The sequence below is a fragment of the Orycteropus afer genome, unplaced genomic scaffold (genome assembly GCF_000298275.1).
Source record: "Orycteropus afer afer isolate SDZICR_OR568_19922 unplaced genomic scaffold, OryAfe1.0 scaffold00024, whole genome shotgun sequence".
Taxonomy (NCBI): domain Eukaryota; kingdom Metazoa; phylum Chordata; class Mammalia; order Tubulidentata; family Orycteropodidae; genus Orycteropus; species Orycteropus afer.
The window spans coordinates 8,090,994-8,096,599 of NW_006921611.1; the positions used below are offsets into that span (position 1 = coordinate 8,090,994).

Consider the following 5,606-nt stretch of genomic DNA (forward strand, 5'->3'; position numbering starts at 1 on the left):
GGGACCATTCCCTGGAGAAGGATGTCATGCTTGGTAAGGTGGAGGGTCGATGAAAGAGGGGAAGGCCTTCAACGAGATGGATTGACATGGTGGCTGTGATGAAGGGCTCAAGTATAGCAGGGATCATGGAGCTGGAGCAGGATCAGGTGGTGTTTAGTTCTACTGTGCCTGGGGTCTCTATGAGTCAGAAATGACCCGAAGGTACCTAACAACAGCAACAACAACAGCTGAGGTTTGCTTTATTGTCAAGAAATCAAGCAACACATCACATTGGGCAATGCTGCTGCAAAAGATCTCTTTAAAGGATCTAAAAGCAAAACTGTCATCTTGGGGACTTACATGTATATGAGTCAAGCCATAGTATTTTTAATCATATGCTTACAAAAGGTGGGAAAAGAGTAAGAATGACCAAATAAGAATTGATGCCATTGGATTATAGTGTTATCAGAGAACACTGAATATACTATAGACTTTCAGAAGAATTAACATGTTTTGTACAACCAGGATCCTCCTTAGCAGTGAGGGTAGTGAGACTTCATCTTGCTTACTTTGGACAAGTTATCTGGAGGGACCTGTCCCTGGAGAAGAACATCATGCTTAGTAAAGCAGAAGATCAACAATAAAGAGGAAGACCCTTAACAAGATGAATTTACACAGTACCTGCAACCATGACCTCAAAGACAGCTATGATTGTGAACAGGGTTGATGTAGGACTGGACAGTGTTTCATTCTGTTGTTTAGGGGGTGGCTGAGTTGGAACCAACTCAGGGCACCTAACAACAACAACAACACTGTATTTTTCCCCCCTTATTTTGACCTGAAGGATTAGGGCAATCTTAGAAAAGGGGTCCTATATGTACAAATGGAGGTTTACAACATAAATATTTGAACAAAAGGAAAATGATGATTAGAGAAGTCAATCAACAAAGCAAGGTGATGGATGACCTTTATTTTATTATTGAAATGGTACTCAGATTGCTTGTTTGTTTTATTTGTCGGAAGGGGACATTTCATTTATTTGAATTACTGCTTAAGAACTTTCTTCATTCAAGTAGACATTTAATTTTTGAAGATTTTTAATTTTCTCTACTTTAAAAAACAAATTTTATGATTTTTATAGATCTATGACAGAAGAAGGCAGCAGCAGTAGCAGCAAGTTATCCCTCAGTACAAGGTTGGTGTTCACTATCTATAGGTGGGGTGGAGCAATGAGATTAATTATTCTGCATTGTGTATTTTAGTATTTGGTTAGGCACACTTAAGGATTTTTGTTTTGAACCCAAACATTTGCTCATAATTCTCATTGTAGGTCATGTCTACTATAATAAAGAATAAAACTTGGTTTTGTAATTGTCTCAGCCTCTCCTCTCTGACCTGCACTGAAGGAAGGATTTTTGTGTGCCTATGCTAACATCTATGACCACATAAATTATGTTTTTTTTTTTTTTTTTTTAGCATTAGAAATAAGCATTTATATCTTTATTACCCTTTACTGTCACCTAAAAAGAGGGCTGATACTCTAAGTAATGCCATATATGGCTATAATTATACTATTCTTTCAGAGAAAATTACTGTTAGTGATATAGAGCCTTCGAGTTGTCATTTATTTCATTGTCTTAATTCATCTGGGAAAGTTATTTAGAGATCAGATTATGAGAGAATCAAATGCTCACAAAAATTCATAAAATTAAATACCCTTCCCCTTATTATCAGTATTGTAATGTAGTAGCATAAGAAACCATCTAAATTTAGGAGGAAGAGAGACAATCATCTTCAACACAAAGATTCCTATGAAGTGGAGGTCCACTCTCCAACTTTTCCACATTTCTGACACCTACCTTCCTCCTCAACACTCTTTACTTCTCTGCTGAGTTCTATAATTTGTTGCAATGGACACAAGAACCCACAGACAATACTCATATTTGTGTGGTTTATTAGGGAAATAACAGGCTATAGCTCAAAGTCAGGATCAGTTTGCAAGGAACAGAATACAAATCAGGAGACAGTTTGCCAATCAGAACAGCTTCCAGTTTCTTCTTGGTTGTACCTCCAGGCAGACCCCTCTCTCAGGCCTACTATCACCAGGCCCTTCTTGGGAGAGTGTTACAGCTCTTTAGCTCTATCAACAAGTGCTGAGAGGCACCTCACGCTACCAGCAAGCTCCTGCCTAATGGTGCTCAGCTGTCTCACTTTGTGAGTTGGCAAGCTCACTGTAGCCACCTCACATTTGCATCACTCAGGCTGCTTGTGTCATGCCATCTCTTGCTATCTTCTGTGTCACAGTTCTCTCTCCTTTCTCTCAGAGGTTCTCAGAACAGGGGCCATGGGTCCAAAGGACTGTCCCCTCTGTAAGTCACAGTCACCAAATTTGCATCCTAATTGACCACTGCCTGCAGGGATTCCATACTTTATTTGCGTAGTAAACTGTCCAATCCCTTCAAGATGTGGCCTAATAAGTCATCTTGGCATAACTATAAACCCATGACCAGAACAGCTATACATACATACATATGTGTGTGTGTGTGTGTGTGTGTGTGTATGAAATCCATTACACTACAAGTATATACAAACTATCTTTACTAAATGATTAATAGAATGTAAAAGGAAATAATATTTCCACCCAGAGACCTAGGAATGTCCAAGTCTTCCATCTCTTAGTTCATTCAATAAGTTCTACACATATGTGAGTATATGAATCATTCTCTTATTACAATAGTAGTCAGTAAGAAACATTCATTTTAGAAATTATAGACATGGAAAATATTGAAATAATGATCATAATTAATCCTAACATCCAAGGATAGTCATTGTTAAAAATGTTTAGTATAAAAATGTACACACCTGTGCATATGTGTGTTCTTGTTTTTATCTTTTAAAAAAATAATGAATATAGTAAGAAATAGCACTATTTCTTTTTTTAATTTTATTTTTTTAATCCTAACTAAGAGCTGTTTATGTAGAATGGGAATTTCATGACATTTTGCTTTATTGACTTATATAGATAACAAATATGGATAAATAAACACTTAGGGTATTTAGGGAACAACTTCTATTACAAAAATTTTTAAATGTGTTTGAAATTGAGGTAAAATGATAATTGTGTCTTTTTTCTTTTTTCTGGAATTAGTTTTCATTTTCTTTACCTTTTCAGTAACCTATGCCATTTAAATTACTTGTGTTAGAAATTTATTAGCTACAAAGAAAATTTAGCAACACTGACATTTTGTTTGTGTTGTATTTTGTTCTCCTACAGCAATAGTCTCTAACAATTATGAAATACTAAGGCCTACAGAGAGGAGTGTACCATCATCAGAAACTGGCCTAAACCAAGAAGAAAGAAGCAGCAAACAAACAAAAAAACAACTTTCTCCCTTATGTCTGTTGTCATTGCTGAGGGTTTTAGACTATTAATAAATCATCTGTGCCTGAAGTTCTCAGTTTATGTCTGGTGATTTTGATCCAAACTCTCACCTCACTTGTCCCATTTTAAATCCACAAAAGACTCTGAATCAGAGCAAAGCAGCCTAAGATCTTCATCTCATGAAGCCAGGGCATCTTGCCAGTTCAGTCACAGCACCAAAACAGAGTATCCGTTTTCCCTCTGTTCCTTAGGTTGACCTGAATCTTCGCCCCTGTGTTCTTTTCCATTCAGAGCTTCTAGCTTCCTGTTAGCCTGTGACATGTCCCTGGGCATTTACTTGGATAGTCCCTGAATCCTAACAGATCTCGTTACTGATCATCCTCTTCAGAAGTTGTATACTGGCCTTATTGTGTTGATCTGCTTATCAGAAGTAGACTTACCATAAAGGTAAGGAAGCAAAAGTTTAAGGGCCACTTCCACTGGCTCTTTCCAACGTTATGAGCCTAATTTTGTATTCTTAGAGAGCATTCCTCAAATTTTACATGATTTGCAGAATCTGGATCTGTTTTCCAACCTGCTGCTATCAGCCAGCTCACCAGACCCAATCATTAAAATTACAGAAATTTCTTGAGCCAGACATTAAACAGTTAATGTTAAAAACATTAAATTACATAAACTTAAATAAAAACCAATATTTGAAACATCATTGACTATTGTATTTATTTAACTTTGCTCTTTGATCATGAGGTTTCTGTGTATTCTATCTGTGTGGAATTAGTATATTAAGTTGTGCACCACTTGTTTTTTCTCAATTCTACCTGCCAAAACATCATGTTGTAACTTAATACTGACCCTAATGAAATGGATAAACTTAAAATCCAGGATTTTTCCCCCAGAGATACAGTTGCGTAACATTTACCACTACCCCAGTGCCCTTGCCATACCTCAACGTCCTTTGCTTTTCTTTCTAATGCCTGTTGGCAGTACTCTCCTGTCATCGCTGTAATCGAGCTCTACTCTACCTGAACCAGAACACTCATTTGACTGGGTCCCTCGGAGTATAACATGGGTAGGAAGGAGCCTAGGAGCCAATTCTGTAGATGGAAAAAAAGGTGAACTTCAGATCTGCTCTCTGTTTATGCAAGGTGAAGAATCTGCTAAGATATACTATGGTTGTATCACCAAAAATGACAAAGGTACCCCTGTTGTTATGTGCCATCGAGTGGGACTCGACTCATAGTGACCCCTCCTTGGGTTTCTGAAGTGGTATCACTACGGAAGTAGATTGCCCAACTTTCCTTCCGAGGAGTGGCTGGTGGGTTTAAATCACCAGCCTTCTGGTTAGCAGTCAAGTGCCTTAGGCACTATGCTACCAGAGCTGTTCAAATACTGATGATCTAAAAACTCTGAAGAGAGGAACCCCATATCAGGCAAAGATTTATAAGTTGCTGTGATTAATTACCAAACTTATGAAAGCTTAGGGCATATCATTGTATTTTCAATAGGCTCATATGCATGTGAAAGCTGGACAATGAATAAGGAAGACCAAAGAAGAAGTGATGCATTTGAATTGTGGTGGCCCACCATGGACTGCCAGAAGAAGAAACAAATCTGTCTTGGAAGAAATACAGCCAGAATGCTCCTTAGAAGAGAGAATGGCTGACTTAGTCTCACATACTTTCATCATATTGCCTCACATAATTTCATCATATTGCCAGAAGGGACAGTCTCTGGAGAAGGATATCATGCTTGATAAGGTAGAGGGTCAGCACAAAAGGAAAAGATCTTCAATGAGATAGATTGACACAGTGGCTGCAATGATGGGCATAGCTAAGATTCTTAGGATGGCACAAGACTGGACAGTGTTTCGTTCTGTTGTATATAGGCTTGCTTGAGTCAGAAATGACTCGATGGCACCTAGCAACAACACAACAATAAAGTTAGGTCAGTCCCTGGGTGGTAGAAACAGTTAAGTACTCACCTACTAACAAGAAGGTTGGCAATTCACATCCACCCAGAGATACCTTGGAAGAAAGACCTCCCAATATGTTTCTGAAAGGTTACACCCTTGACAATCCTAATGAGCAGTTCTACTCTGCAACACATAGGTTTGCCAGGAGTCAGAATATACTCGATGAAAACTGATTTTACTTTTTTATTTTATTTATTTATTTATTTTTTTTTTTAATTAGGATTTGGGTGAAGATTTACAGAGTAAATTCACTTTTCATACAGCAGTTCACAT

General features: G+C 37.8%; 1 protein-coding gene across 1 annotated transcript in view; it reads left to right on the forward strand.

Moving 5' to 3' along the window:
* The window catches only part of LOC103192135 (disintegrin and metalloproteinase domain-containing protein 5-like), a 246,507-nt gene that overhangs the window by 239,592 nt on the left and 1,309 nt on the right, over nucleotides 1-5,606 (forward strand). The window lies entirely within an intron of this gene.